At 43.7% G+C, this 16,445-nt stretch overlaps 1 protein-coding gene and 1 non-coding gene across 2 annotated transcripts in view; one reads left to right on the top strand and one right to left on the bottom strand.

The window, feature by feature from the left end:
* Positions 1-6,212, bottom strand: part of LOC143298488 (ubiquitin carboxyl-terminal hydrolase 38-like) — a 42,553-nt gene extending 36,341 nt beyond the window's left edge. Inside the window, exon 1 of the mRNA XM_076611303.1 lies at positions 6,051-6,212. The gene's annotated coding sequence lies outside the window, so the exon portion shown is untranslated. The remainder of the gene's footprint in view (positions 1-6,050) is intronic.
* A 218-nt stretch (positions 6,213-6,430) lies between these two features.
* Positions 6,431-6,502, top strand: Trnam-cau (transfer RNA methionine (anticodon CAU)). The gene has a single exon. It is a non-coding gene; the product is annotated as a tRNA-Met (tRNA).
* Positions 6,503-16,445: the final 9,943 nt, after the last annotated feature.

Below are 16,445 nucleotides of genomic sequence, written 5' to 3'. Positions count from 1 at the left end.
ACCAGATGCTACTCTATTGCCAAAAGCGTTTAACCTCTGGTCGGTGAAAAGGCCAGGCGGGACAGAGGAAGGAGACCCCGTGTCCTGATTAACCGGACGCTGTTCCCACAGCTCATTGGCCCTGTGGAGGAACGCGTCGAAGAAGGTGTAAGCCGTGGAAACCTCAAGGAGGCAGCGGCGGGCCAATTTGTCCCACTCTGCTAGCGTTTTAAAGGATAGGGTAGCTGAAGTGGGGAAGGTGGTGCGCTGTGAGACCAACATCCTGTCCTGTGCGGAGGGCTCTGCTTTGCTGTAGGCAGGGTGGTCCTGTGTGTACCAGGACCACACCCCTCCCTTGGAGGAATCTTTAAGGAACTTTCCCGGGGAAAAGGCGCCCGGGGCAGAGAGGGACTCCCTGCCTGGAGGAGGGATGGAAGCAGCACCCCTGACAGTGCGGGCTGGCTTATTAAGCCATTCCTGCACCATTTCTGGCACCCTGAGTCGCCTTGTGGTTCTGGAGTTAAGAGTCACATGGCGTAAGGAGGGTCAAGGGTAACAAAGTAGCCTGAGGGACTGATTCGACATACGTGACCCTATTGGGGAGGGTCAGTTCAAGCTCGGCAAAGTCCGAGTTTGGTTCAGGCTGGTCCCTAGGGAGGCGCGGGCTCAATCTGTCCCCCCTGGGATGTGGGCGAAGAGTGCTCATCTGCTTGTTCGTCCTCATCCGAAGACAGGGGCTCCCACTCTTGTTTGCAGTCCATCCCCTGCTGGGTGCCATCCCAAGTGGATGTACCCACTGGGGCGTCCTGTGAGCTGTGGTCAGCCCAGCGGGATGAGCTGGGACGATCCCGAGCCGGGACCATGGCCGCCACTGTTATGTCCTTGACACCTGAAGCAGGTGGGGAGCGTGTGGACCGTAGGTCCAACCATGCTTGGGATGGTGGGTGCCACACCTTTTCAGAGAGGGGCGTCCCTGGATGCAAGAGGGACCCACGAGTGCTGTGAGGGGACAAACACCCACTCATCTCACTGTAGGACCGAGGGCTGGGCAGGTGGGAACCGCAGGCTCCCCCGGGCCGAGTAGGGCCCCTCAGCAGCCGTCGGTCCTGACAAGAAGGCCGTTGTGACCGTGGAGGTCCCCTGTGGGTTGACAGAGGCCCAATTTGTGGACAGTGTGGCAATATTGGTCGAGGAGCTTGACCTGACCGACAAGAAGTCGATCCCACTTGTCGGGGCTGTGTGTGTCACCCTGTGAGATGTGCTGGGTTGGGTCAGGTGGGGAGCGGACAAGGGGCTGACCCTTGGTACTCCCAGCAACCCAGCGTGCACCATAGGTGCGCCCCAGTACGGGTAGAATGGGGGTAACCACCCGTGGGCACCAGCCATACTGTGACCCGAACCCCAAGGGTCACTGGCGCGTTGACCTCCATGAAGGGAAAAACCTGGCCAAGTCGGAGGGAGGTCAGGTCCGACTTGGGTGTCAGTCCCGCTCGAAGACGAGCGGGCTGACTGCCCGGAACCGCCTGACACACGCGGGCCTCCCCCAGCAGGGGAGACCGGCCGGATAGCGGGAAGACCTGCAGAGCAGGTTGCCACGTGCCCCGAATCTCCTCCCGTGGGGGAGACTGGGGTGGCTTGGCCAGGGGTGGGCAAAGTAGAGATCCCCCCCCGGAACCAAATTTTTCTCCCCCCCCCCCCCCCCCAAAAGGAGGTGGGGGAGGGGGGTCGACAGAGAAGGGAGGAGGGGGAACAACAATGGGGCCCATGAGGGCCGTCTCCGAGTGGGGACCCGGGTAATGGCCGGGCGCAGCCTCCCCTTGGGAGTTTGCGCCTAGCTGCGAGTCCCCACAGCCAGGAGAGGACTTGCCATTCCCCCTTCTCCCTGCCTCGCGCTGGGACACCTCGGGAGACAACGCTCGTACCTCTTTCCCCCCGGTCCCCTTCATGACCGTTTTACTGGTACGAAAGTCGCCTCCGCAATCAGCGTCTAACGACGCATCGCCGCGGTCCGTATCGGGAGGAATCATGAGCTCCGAGCCTGGGAGAGTCTCTTGCCAAGTCTCAGTCCCAGCATCATGATCCCTGCCTTCGTGGTATGGCACACGAGGCATGGAACCCGCGCTTAGGCACCCAGCGAAAATCCGACCCCCAACAGAGAAAGGAAAGACAGGATCGACTTAGAGGCAGAAAAAAACGAACGAATCGAGGGTGCCGAGTCGAATCGAGTACACAGAATGTAAGAATACAATAAACACAAGCCGCATGCACCAAAATAAGGCCAAATGAATACGCTTAATAGCCAAAAAAAGCGTAAGACGAGACAGAGCGTCAACCTGACAAGATGGCGTGGAGAGCCTTGGCCAAAGGAATGATTCAGCGCTTATAGCTTTTAGAGGCGTTTGATTGGCTGAGAGCAGGCGGGCCCGTCTTTTCACTGTTAGCCGCGCGAAATTTGGCCAAGCAGAGCAAACCAATAGGCCTAGTTTGCATCAGTTTGACATGGTAAGTATATGTAACACCAAACATGGAGTATAATACAAACTCCTCCTATTGATAATGAACACTTATTCAGGGCTTTTTCTCAAGTATATCATTGCTTCTATTCCTCCAACTAGAAAGCTGCCACATGTGCGAATCAATGAATGTGCACGCATTGCAGCTTTAGAATCAGCAGTTGGAATTGCTCCAGCGTCAGAATGAGAATCTCAACAACTGAGAAAATGGCATATGATTTTGACATTTTATGTCTCCAAGAGCCCAGGACAAGTGCAGACAGACCAATTCATTTTGAGAATTTCACAGTTTTTCAAAGGAATTGAGGAAGAGGAATAGCAATCATACAAAACAAAAATCTAAAAAAACAAAGTTTCCACCATAAATCTAGAGAAATGGTGTAGCAACTCATGTGAACTAGTGGGTGTGCATCTTGAAAAACCTGACGGAATTCACAATAGATGATCTAAACGAAGCAATAGCTAAATGCAAGAAAGAATCGGCTCCTGGCCCAGATAAAGTTTGCTACTCAGACATCAACTATGATCAAGGAGCTATCAGAAGAAGACAGAAGCAAACTTTTCAATCTGTATCAAAACAGTTTCCACAATGGACATGTGCCGGAGGACTGGACACACAGCTTCTTAAAACCCATACCAAAACCAGGAAAGGACATCGTCAGGTAAGCAGCTACCGAATCCTAACCATGCAAAACATTGCTGGAAAGCTCATGGAACGCATGATAGCCAGGAAACTTGCAAGGGATCTTGAACACAGGCACATTCTGCCTTCAAATCAAGGTGGTTACAGAACAGGTAAGTCCACATGGGAAAATGCGGCTGCTTTCACATATGAGGTATATGAAGGATTTCAAAGAAAAGAAGAAATGCTAGCAGTAGCAATCGACCTTGAAGATGTCTACAATAAAGTCCAGTTTGCGCACCTCATGGAGCTGCTACTAAAGTATGGAGTAAGTTTGACACTGACACGATGGATAGCAGCAGCACTTCAGGAAAGGACCATCGTCCTACTCCTCGGAGACTGGATGTCTGCACCTTCTAAAATATCCATGGGACTGCCACAAGGGTCTCCGCTCTATTCTGTCCTCTACATCTACACGTAGGGCCTTGCAGACTTAAACAACAATGGAGTAGCTGGCAACCAAAGGTATTGAACAACACCACCTCTTCCTGCTATATCAATCACTTGTTCTCAGTGTGATCGACTACGGACTTGGGCTAACAACACTGTCTCAAAGCAGCCTCCCAAAATTAGAAAGAGTTCAAAATGAAGTATGAGGCTGATCCTTGGAACAACAAATGACACGCCCATGGAAACCATGCGATACCTGCTTGACCTTCCTTCAATGCAGGCCAGAAACAAGTTAGAACAGAGCATTAGAAAACCCTCAAAACCCACTGCATGACGCAATCAAGGAACCAAAAGGCAGCAGTCTATGACGAGGAAGATCATGGATGGGGCAAGCAGAAGACACAATCCAGCTAGTATGCTGACTACAAAACCTGAAAAAAAACAAAAGAATGGGAGGAAAACCCAAAAAACCTCAATCATCTATTCAACACAGCCATTTCACCCACTCTAGGAAGACATTGTCGGGAATGGCCAGAGGGCAAAACTGACAAAAAAGTGAAGCTACTCATAGAAGAAAACAGTAAAGAAGAGGACATCATCATATACACAGATGGCTCAGTCACCAAAGGCCAATCCGGTTGGGGATTCACTGCGAAACAAAATGGAAAAACAATTAGGGAAGAGAATGCTGCCTACAAAGTCACAACCTCCAGCTTAATGATGGAAGTTGGAGCTGTGACACATGCCCTCCAGTGGCTATCATCTATCCATATGCCCAGAAACCAACATGCCATGATTCTAACGGACTCAATGAACCTCATACAGAAAATTAAAAGTTGAATGGGAAGCTCAGAGTGGCATGAGGCAATGCGCAACTTTCAGATTTAAAAACTTACAAGGTCATACTGCCCAGGACATGCAGGTGTTAAGGGAAATGAGTGAGCTGACAGACTTGCTGGTAACACAACAACAACTAATGGCCTACATCTAGGAAAATCGGAAATCCTCAGAAAAGTCAAAGAATACCAAAAAGAACAGGTACAAGGCCATCACACCATCGATCGCCTCAAAGAAATAAAGGTAGAGAAAGGGAGCGGCTGTAAGTCTAGCATGAAAGGTAGAGCACGATGCTTTGCATATCAAACGAATATCGGCATCATTTCCAAACCAACATTGCGCAAATTACTTCAAAATGGAACAGTGTCTCTGTGGGCTTTTCCAAATACAACAGACTTAGCAACACCTAGACGCCACGTTCTTGGCATCAGAGATCTTTTCCCACCCCTCTTGCAGCCAATCAGTGGCAGCCTCTGTGCGTGTGTGTATGTGTGTATTTGTTTGTCAGTGTGCGTGTGTGCGTGCGCAAGGGTGTAAGTGTACACATGTTCCAGGAGAACTCTGCGTGCGTGAGAATGAGCTATGTGTGTGTTTGTATGTCTACACTGTGAGAGCAACGGAATACTGGAACATGCAGGTGTGCATATACATTTGTATATATATGTGTGGGGGGTTGGGGGTGGGGGATATGAGCATATGTGTGTGTATGCTTGTACAAGTGTGTGTGTGTGTGTGTGTGTGTGTGTTGTGTGTGTGTGTGGGGGGGGTGTATGGGTGTGTGTGTGCTGTGGAAGCTGCAATATGTAGCCTAGAAATGAGTGTGTGGAGGAGGGTAAGGGGGTGCAGGGTAATGTGCGAGTGTGTGTGTGTGTTGGTGCTCATGTACGTTTATATGTATTTGATTGTACTTTCATATCTGTGAAACTGCATGTTTGTTGCATATCTGTTATGCATGTGTGTGTGTGTGTATGTGTGCACGTGTGTCTGCATGTTTTACATTTATTTGCTTATTTATATAATTATAATCATTGTTGTCTCTTTTTTATATTATATATATATTTATATATATATTAGTAGTAGTAGTATTTTTATGGGGGTTTTTTGTTTGTCTGTTTTTTGTTTGTCTGTTTTTTGTTTGTTTGTTTGTTTTTAAGTTTTGTTGTTGTTGCTGTTGTTTTGTTGTTTTGGTTTGGTGTTTTATTTTTGTTTTTCTCAAGGCCTGACTAAGCGCGTTGTGTTACGCTGCTGGTCAGGCATCTGCTTGGCAGATGTGGTGTAGCGTATATGGATTTGACCGAACGCAGTGAAGCCTCCTTGAGCTACTGATACTGATAGTGATAGTGATACTGCAACTCGGTTGAACAAAGACTGTCGTTAAAATCGCCCCTGAAATTAACTTTTTCTGACACTAAAATACGAAGTAGCTCTCAAAAGCATGTGATATAGAGAAGGATATTTCCGAAACAAATTATTTTATTTTCGAAACAAATTGTTTATTTACTTACTGTCGTGCATTTTCTTATGCGACTCGGACAAGTAAATCAGAACAGAACTCGTGGTTGATCAAGAACCAGTGACTCATGATTTTTTGTCTGCGGCAAGTTCGTGAGTTATAAGTCAAACTACGAATATATCTAATGTTCTCTTACCTTGCTCACAAGAGGTAAATGCGTTTAGATGTTCGTCTAACCAGTGTTGTTGTCAGTAATGGATTCCCCCACAAAATAAGGTAAAACGATGGAGGCCTGATGTCACTGATCTGGCCCTGTCGTGGACATTCTGTTGTGGTCATCCAACTTCCAAGGGACAGAAGCGAGTGTGTGTTTATGCCTTTCGGCGGAAGTTGCCAAAAAAGAAGAAATAAAAGAACGCTTTTTAGAAAAAAAATAATTCAGACGCATGTTTAATCTTCTCTGAATGATTCTACTCAGAAAATATTTTTAATAGGAACTCAAAAACAGGTGCAACAAAAACTTCCAAAATATTTTTATTAAATATAAATATTATTATTTTTCATGGTATTGTCAGCAGCAGAGTGGCGCAGTGGAAGCGTGCTGGGCCCATAACCCAGAGGTCCGTGGATCGAAACCACGCTCTGCTAACTTTTTTTTTTTTTTTCTTTAGGGAAGTATCTGCTGATTTGATGATAACGATACTAATAAATAATAGTTAAGGATTATCCCTGTGAACTGATTTTTCTCGAATGTGGAAATATCGATTATGGACAAAGCTGAAAACCAGTCCAGCAGTTCGGACTGATTATGATCGGAATAGTGTGGATGCTTATAAAAAGCGCATAAAAAATTATCCTCGGTCGAAGACCAAGCTCTAAGCGCTTTACATACTAGGTCATTTCCACAACAAAACTAGTGGTTGATCTCAGTCATGGACTTACATACGTGCGTGGGTTGATCTACCTGGGTACTACTGAGTACTGTACGGGGCCGACCGGCTGACCATCACGGTCACGGCGGCAGCTCACCGTCGGCCGATTGGGCGCCGGTCATAGTTCCTATCCTCAGAAAAGTCAAAGAATATCAAAAAGAACAGGTACAAGGCCATCACACCATCGATCGCCTCAAAGAAATAAAAGCACAGAGAGGGAGCGGCCGTAAGTCTAACATGAAAGGTAGAGCACGATGCTTTGCAAATCAAACAAATATCGGCATCATTTCCAAACCAACATTGCGCAAATTTCTTCAAAACGGAACAGAGTCTCTGTGGGCTTTTCCAAATACAATAGACTGAGCAACACACTAGACGCCACGTCCTTGACATCAGAGATCTTTTCCCATCCCTCTTGCGGCCAATCAGTCAGTGGCAGCCTCTGTGCGTGTGTGTATGTGTGTGTTTGTGTGCGTTTGTGCATGCGCGAGAGTGTAAGTGTACACAAGTGTCAGGAGAGTTCTTTGCACGTGCGTGTGTGTGTGTGTGTGTGTGTGTGTGTCAGTGTGTGTGTGTGTGTGTGTGTGTGTGTGTGTGTGAAGGGGAGGTGGGGGTGCGGGTTGGAGGTGGGGTTGAGGATGAGGTATGTGAGTGTATGCATGCCTACATTGTGGGAGCAACAGGATATTGGAACGTATATGTATATATATATAATATATATGTATATCTTTGTATATATGTGTGGGGGGTTGGGAGTGGGAGATATGGGCCGAATGTTTTTTAGTGCTATTGTAAAGCGCATAGAGCTTCACGCTATAGCAAGAAGTCTTTATATATATATATAAGTAGGTTCCCTCAAGACTGCTGACCTTGCCGGATCGCCTCCTTTTAGAGATATATACCGCAGACGATCGAGCTTCGATAAAGGAACGAACGTCAATTTTTTCATTATTGTCAGCACTCAGGGCTTTGTCTAACTCTGCCGGTTCGGTATCTTGATGATGATGATGATGATGATATCGGGATACTTTTTATAGCGCATATCCTGGGTAGGAGACCAAGCTCTCAGTGAGCGCTTTACAAATACTAGCCATTTGCACAACAGTCTGCCTACCTGGGTAGAGCCAATGACGGCTGCCATTGGGCGCTCTAGTCATCACTGATTCGTTTCCTGTGTCATTCAATTATATTTCAGGCACGCACACATACACTGACACTCAGACAGACATATTATAACTTATCACTGCTCTTGTGCTACGCCTTTGACACACGGTTATCACAGGTGCTGGTAATTACTTGCACGCCAGATCAGACGGCAAGCTCCAGTCAGTGTATGGCATATCATTATGATGAGCTAGGTCAGTATCCTTTAGAAATGAAAGTTTGAAATAAGGAGGTTAGATTTATGGTTTGAACTTGATAAAATATATAATATATGAAAAATAAGTTGATTTTTTTTTCTAATCCAGGTGCGATATATCGTTTCTTTCACCAGTTATCCAAGGGGAAACAAGACCACTGCTATATATGCTTCGTCAGTGAAAACAACTTTGAAATACAGTGGTTTGAGTGCTGGTTTGATGATTCAACATTCACATCCCAATATTTCATATGTTTGATTCAAGCATGAGGTTCATTAGAGTTTAACTTTAAATGCCCAATACATATACAAAAACTAATTCTCTGACATTTTACATTTGGCATTGTTGGTCACTGTGATAAAGTCCACCCGACATCACAGGGACGTAACTGTCACCAAGGACTGCCCCACTGAATTTATATATTTAAAAAAAATTGTTTTAAATAAAAAAAGATAAAGAAAGAAAGAAAAGGAAAAAAAAAGAAAGAAAAAAAGCATGTTAAACACAAAACTCTATCACGTCTGGAAAAAACAAAAACTGCAAAACAGCACAGTTTATAACATATTAATCACTGAGCTCCTTTGGCAAATAAGACGGCTGAGCCCTATTTTCGCTAAATATATTACTCCCCAGGTTTGAAAAAAAGGGATTAAAACACTTCAAAGCCACAGTGATTATGGTAAAGTGTATATAGACAGGTTGTTTTCTTTTATCGTTACATGTACAGGTTGTTGTCAGTTTTAATTCTGCTAGAAATACGAGCTTGTACATTTGCGGAGTTCAGGAAGTTGAATCCAAGTCTTCCTATTCAAGAGGGGAGACTATCAAAGACTGACTTTGTTCAAAGTGTGACCGTACTACTTCAAAGCCACAGTAATTATGGTAAAGTGTACAGAGACAGGTTTTTCTTTTATCGTTACATGTACAGGTATTTTCTTTAAATTCTACCAGGTGTACATTTGCGAAGCTCAGGATATTGCATAAAAGACTTCCTGTTCAAAAGGGGAGACTATCAACGTATATGCATATCTACAAAATAAATGAATGAATCATGATAATAATTTTTGTTAGTGCAACCCTCTGAGACGACTGTTTACAACTTTTCTTGTGAATTTGTCTTGCTTGTGTTTGGCATTTAAGTGACCATTTGCTTCTACCAAATGTACGTGGAAAATACTTAATCTTTTTTAAAAGTTTTTTTTTTTTTTTTTTAATGTTGCTTTTGCATTTGACTCTGTGTGTGTGTGTGTGTGTGTGTGTGTGTGTGTGTGTTTCACCTCAAAATATTTCTTAACAGATCATGTTGGTGGCCACTGTAAATGAATGTGAACACAGTTAATGCCAAATGACTGACCCTTTGTATTAGGCTTCATAAAGTAACAATTTAACCTTTTCACGTACCCTCACGGGATTTCTGAGACAAACATGTCTTGTTGTGTCTTGATTCGACCAACTTGGGATCTCGTGCTACTAGACGTCCATTTCTCCGCTACAGAGATGTAAGCGGAAGATGCCCAATGTCTGCTGCCATTGATGTCAGGAAGTTCAGGAGAAAGCGGCGACATCGCCGATGATCTTGTTCACCGTCCTTATGTCTATCTGATCTCACACGGATCAGCATGCTATGATATTCGATCATCATACATACATTCAAGCTTAAAAAATAATAATAATAAAAGAAACTTAATCAGGATGTCAAGTAAGAACAACATTTATCTTGTTTTCATGGAAATTGATAAAACCAATCCCGACATGATTTCAGGCCTGCCCACCCGTGTGTGTGTGTGGGGGGGGAGGGGGGTGGGGTGGGGGTGGGGAGCGTGGGGAAGGGGAGGGACGACTAGGCTTGCATGGTGTATTATATTGCACTGTCAGTGTGTGTGTGTGACGGTACTACCTCGCGTGTGTGTGTGTGTGTGTGACGAGGGGGGAGGAGGGGGGGGGGGCAGGGGGCTCGCATGGTATATTACATTGCACTGTGTGTGTGTGTGTGTGTGTGTGCGTGTGTGTGTGTGTGAGTGCGCGCGCGCGCTATTTTTCTGAATGTCAACAAAATGAACTGAGCTGCCTTTTTATAACATGGGTGGCGCTGCACTATGGCGATGCGCTATCGCCAGGCAGAACAGCCCTACTCGAAGAAAAGCAACACAATGGAATGCGATCCTCCCATCCCCAGAACCGGAACACAGTCAGTCCTACATTCTCTGGTCGGACATGGACGAAGAACTGGCACTGGTGTCCCAAACCGAGCCGAACTGAATCGGTCATCCTCCATTCTTCAAAACCACTTCACTCTTCACTGGCAGTTTCTCGGAAGTGTCAACGTATGCGGACTGATCCATCTACGTCACACCACACTTCCATAACAGAATTCAGATGCCTAACATTAAACCAACGAGCTCAGGCTTTGATTCAACGGTGCGGGGAATCTTGGAGTAACTATTTACCTATGTACCTGACCGGCAATGCTGGCGACAGTGACAGAAAGCGACTGATTCCGAGGCGTAGATTCAAAAGAAAAATAGTTTATAGGTGTCGATAATTTCACGACTGAAGTGGTTCAGATGCAATCATCCCACAGAATACGGTGTTTCCTTGCAACCATGCTCTTCAGTGCAAACAGAGCTGCACCAAAGATAAGCACTACTCGTTCCATATGCTCAAAGCAATATACATCACATCCTTCTTTCATGAGTGAGTAGCCAAACCCGCCTTCTTGTTTGTAGGTCAATATTTTGAACAAGTTCTGTTAGGTATTTGCGTCCTGTTGGTCATACTCATATCTACACTCGATCATTTGGTCTCTAGACAAACACCCTCATGCACTGAGTAAGTCAGTTCTGAAACTGAAATAGAGTCAACATCAGTGGAAAATTCGGTTGAAGAGTCACCGCTGAGGCCAAAGCTGCAATCTCCCGATTCGCTATGGATGTTCTGTGCCAGGTACTTCTCCACGTTGTCAGTATTGTTGATCTTCACGGACGAATCACTGCCAGACAGACGCAAACTGGACAAGCTGACGTGCTCGATAGATGCTTCATTGACATCAGACCCCACTCCCCATGAACAAACATCGTTATCTGTCTCTTTACCGAAGTTTTGGCTAACGGTCTTGACCGTTTTGCGCCCATTTCGTCGCCATGCACACATGATCAGGATGATGATGACCCCCAGTGGTAGCAATGCGGAAGGAAGAACCGCAGTTAAAAACAGCATGACAAAGTTTCATGTTCTACTACCATCCTTGATGACTGGAATCCTGGCAGCAAAGCAAAACGTGTTAATGAAAGTGACACAATATTGCGTATTACTGTCAAGAGTTTGGGCGCTGAGGGTTTGCCACTACGATTTGATAAAACAACAACAAAAAAACAAACTCTCGCTTAACTCAAAGATGTGATTGCCTTTTTGTGGCATACTTACGCCGGCTGTCAACTGCCAACGTGGTATTCATAACCAGGTTATGATTATGAAACTTCGAACCTAAAATGATCATATATTGGTCTTCTTCTGCCAAGTTCTTATTCGTGAAAAGATCGTGACAGGATTTGCAACTGAATCGTCAGAACCATCATATATGACGCATGGCAGGTGACGTCAAACATTTCGAGCATCATGAATTGCCGTTCAAGGAAGACAGAACAAAATATCACAGCAATTTAACACAAAATTAGTATCAGTGTTTTTTGTCTATTTTATGTATATTTATTCTAGCCGTGTTTTTGAATTAATGAAAAATCTTCTTGTTCTTTTTGGCACAAACGATAGAAATAACATCACAGGAATAAAACACATATTTGTCTATTTCATGTACTCAAATGGGGTTTTGGGATTAATGACAAGTTTTGTGATTCTTTCAAGCATAAACGATGCCTAGTTTTGCTGTAAAATGTTCAGGAGAAAAACCTTTTCATGTTGACTTGGGGTCTTGCTAACAAACGCATACAGGGACAGGAGTGATCGATAGCTAAACATGTGTTCACTTGGTTGACCGCTGGCTATGATGTGATAGAATACTTAGAGGGGGAAAATCTCAATACCTAAATCCCTCATCATTGAATATGAAACATATGACGTAATATGCTATATCTCAATGCGTCAACATGTTTTCACCCAGGCAGAAAAGGCCGGGTGGATTTCTTCAACAGAATTCTGTTGTCACAAGAATTAGCCTACAACACAATACCTGCTTGGCAATAGAAAACAATTTTGATGTGACTAAAAACTTAAAATTACCTGAAATTACCCTTTTACCATGGTTGAATACCGAAAGGTCTAACAAACAAGGCTGCCAACCCCATCCCCACGTCCTCAGCCACACTCCGCCATATAGGCTATAGACACCCGGAAAATGAATAACTAAATAACTAACTGAATGAATGAGTAAATAATAATAATGATAGAAACTGCTATACGGTGAACTCCAACATGACAAGCGCTCCCATGGAGGCCAAAAGCAGCGCTTCAAAGACACTCTGAAAGCTTCTCTGAAGGCCTTCAACATCAGCCACAACACATGGGAGCTGAATGCAATGGACAGACCAAAGTGGCGTTCAGCTGTCCACAAAGGCGCCAAATCCTGTGAGGCCAACAGAATCGCTGCAGCAGAGCAATGCAGACAGGCCAGGAAAAGCAGTGCCAGCAAGTCCCCGACAGCCGCCACCATCCCCTGTCCACACTGCGTCAGAACCTTACGGGCGCGGATTGGCCTGACCAGTCATCTGCGCACCCACAGAGCCCAACCCACCCACCCCCAGGATGACTAGATGGTCCTCGTCGATTCCGACGGACGAACCACACATACCACAAAAGAGCACATTTGGACATAGAAGTGGAAAAACAAAATATTATATACACCCGTACAATACTACAAATTGCAGGTATGAATAACTGCAATTAAAAGGCACAAAATATACCCCCTCCCCTCTACCGCCCCCTCCTTCTCCCCGCCCCTCACACACAAAGCAAACACCGACCCAGAAGCACACACATCACAGGAATACATCAATGGAAGGGGGACACTGTGGGAGTGTAGAGGGTGGGAGGAGACAAAGAACTGTATTTCGTCACATCCAAAGGCTATTTTGAACAGGTCGGTTTTTAGTAAATAGATAAATAAAGCATGCCACCACAAGAGTTGAACACGAATGGCCGCAGATATTTACTCCCTCCCCCTCTCTCTCTGTGCCTCATTTTCAAAAATTGTATTAACCCCCCCCCATCCCCCCTGCCAAAAAAAACACAAAAAAACAAACAACATTATGAGGGTGACGCTGATGCAATGGGGTTCCATGTCAGGATAGCATTACATGACAGGGCTGTTTCCTTTTGCTTCCTTTCATTATGTATACTTATTATACTAGCATCAACCAAGCCTGCATGGGAGATGCAGACACCTGCAGTGTTGTCAGGAAACTTGAGCAACAATCTTTAACACCTTTCGGTGCAGTGGGTGATCATTACAGCTGGTTGTCCCAATATTCATTTAGACCTCATAGCACTTTCAACTCTGGGTAGGGGCCAACAATGGGCTGAAAATTTTCACCTCTGACGGGACTAACTTGTATACTTCCAGTCGTCCATCTTCATGAAACTTAAAAGAATACCAGACATCCTCGGTATCTATCCAGCGTGACCTCCCCATATGACCTTCACTGCAGTCATTGTTGGGAAAAGAAAAGAAAGGAAAGAAAAAAAAAATTTTTTTAAGCTCCTGGAAGAGAATGTTTTTTTCCAACCAAGCACGAAAACACTGACAATTTTGATTTTCTTCAGTTTTCCAAAAGTCCTACAGGGGGACTGAACAGACAGATTTTCAGTTTGGTGTTGGGTTTGTAATTTTCATCGTTTCCAGATGTCCTGTGCTGCAAATCCGATGACTGAGATTTCTTTCTTGGTGGTGGTGTCACTGATAAATTATGTTACTGCCGAGATACTTTTAAGTGGTGCACTTCTTTCAGTTTCACACCATGTAGGTTTTGTTTTCTTTGTACTTTTCTTTGCTTTCATCACCTTGGTCTTGCCAGGCTGGATCTAGTGTCCAGCGCTTCTTACTGTCTGCCCAGGCTGACCCCGTCTGAGCGCGTGAGAGCAGAGCAATACTCGAAGTCGTAGTCTTTCAGCCAGGCTGACAAACAAGTCCTCTTTTGGGGTCTCCAGGGGCTCTCAAATCATCACCTAATCAATAACGAGGAAGAGAATGGGCACAATGATGCAGCCCTGCCGGATTCCCATTTTCACATGGAACTACTTGCTTTGTTGCCTAGTGTGGTGCATGTATCAAAGGTTATTAGTTTACATCTTTCAGATTGTTCAACTTTTTGTTGGAAATCTATATACTCATACAATCTTCCAGATCAAGGGGTGGTTGATTGATGAAGGCTTTTTCGAAGTCAATGTTGTTGACTGATGCACTATGGAGAGCAAATCAAATTTCTGGTCTGAACATCCATTCTTCTTCTGAATCCTTCCTGTTCTTATTTCAGGATCTTCTCAATGGATTATGCCAACACAGGTGATGACATTTTAATGTTTTCATCCTAATTCTTTGGTAGTTGTTTCATGAGTAGAACAACAACATAAACTGGTTCAGGCAAAAAAAAAAAAAAGGAACTGACAATAATTGCTGCACAGTAACAAATTAAACAATGCTGGTAATATTTTCATTATCATCTTCTATTGTCTTCAATGTTTACAAAGTAATGACTGCTTTTGATGAAATCTTTTTTGTATTTTCCTAATTGATTCGTTTATTTATGAAATTCCAATTGGTTTAAGAATTTTGTTTGTTTGGTAATAAATCTTTAAAATGTCAATACTTTGCTGGACCTTCATTGTTTATCATACAGTCTTAATCCACCATAATGGTACAAAGTTTCTGTTTGATGCATTTCTCCTCCATGGAGGTGCAGGTTGGCGCTTTGCTCATTTCAGTCTTTAGGAGGGGTAAGCTTATAAAATACATCAGAAAATGAACTTATCGTGAACTATTGTTTTACCAGGACTGATATATTGTTAATTTGATACAATGGAGAATTCAGTAAAACCAGAAGACAAACATCTTTTACAAAGTGTTTAAAATATCTGTAACTGACATTAATATGCCTTGCTGTAGGAAAAATTTAACCCCTTTGACTATGCTTACATGAGAATGACCAATGTAGCCAGGTATTGGAGAACCATTTCAGAGATATTCTGTGTAGATGCTATGGGTATATGATATATAAGTGTAATGGAATCAGCTGTTACACATACTGGCCTATTAATTAGTTGGTATAAAAAAAACTTTGAAAAAACTGCATCCATTATGATTTTTTTTATATGAGCAAATCAATTTTAAAATCACCAAGCAGAAAAATCTCTTAATTCTCAAGCATGGCTTAATCCATCAGATGGAATATCAGTGAAGACTTTAAATGTAGGCATCTTAGAATTTGCATGCTGTCTGTGTTGGAGGCCTTGAATAATAAAGCACGCACACACACACACCCTTACATGCACATACACAATATACTTGAAAATGAATGGGGTTAATAGATTTCAACACATATTCACACAATCGGCTGAGAAATGCACACCCACGCCATTTATATTCTCAAATAACATGCAAGAAACAAAATTCAAGGACTTTTCAGCCTGTAGTGCCACGCTCAAAATCTAAATAAACATCAGTTGACTTTTCTTTATTCATACTGTCATTTTGCTCGTTATCCACATTCCACAAAATTGCTCAAAGATTATAAACACAGTGAAAACTGTGTGTTTATTTTACTTTCTCATATGAAGAAACAGAATCAATTTCAAATGTATCATTTAAATTGCGAGTATTTTTTAACATTTCAAGGTTTCAGCAAAAATGTATATACCCCAAAGAAAACCACCAACCAACCACAAAATGAATGAATAAACTTAGTATTGTGGAGAGTAATAATATGATGTTCACAGTAAACCTGTCCTTCCTATCAAAATCTAACAAACAGACAACAAATATGATTATTTTTACTGTCAAGCATCACTATCCAAACTGTATGAGTTTGTTTTGTATAATTCAAACCAAAATGACCAAGTTGTTCAATGTGTTTGTGGATGATGTGAGCCACCTTTACTTTACAGAAAAAGTAGCAGCAAGTTGTGATAGTTACACTGATCAAAGTCAATTCATGTTTACCATGCGGCTGACCGTAAAAATCACATAGGTATGAAAAACATATTGAAATACCATCCAAATGGACAATTTAAAAAAACCCAAACCACCACCACCACCAAAAAAAACTGCACACACACACAAAAAAACCAACA

This window comes from Babylonia areolata, chromosome 24 (genome assembly GCF_041734735.1).
Source record: "Babylonia areolata isolate BAREFJ2019XMU chromosome 24, ASM4173473v1, whole genome shotgun sequence".
NCBI classification, from domain to species: Eukaryota; Metazoa; Mollusca; class Gastropoda; order Neogastropoda; family Buccinidae; genus Babylonia; species Babylonia areolata.
This window is presented reverse-complemented; position numbering and strand designations above follow the sequence as displayed.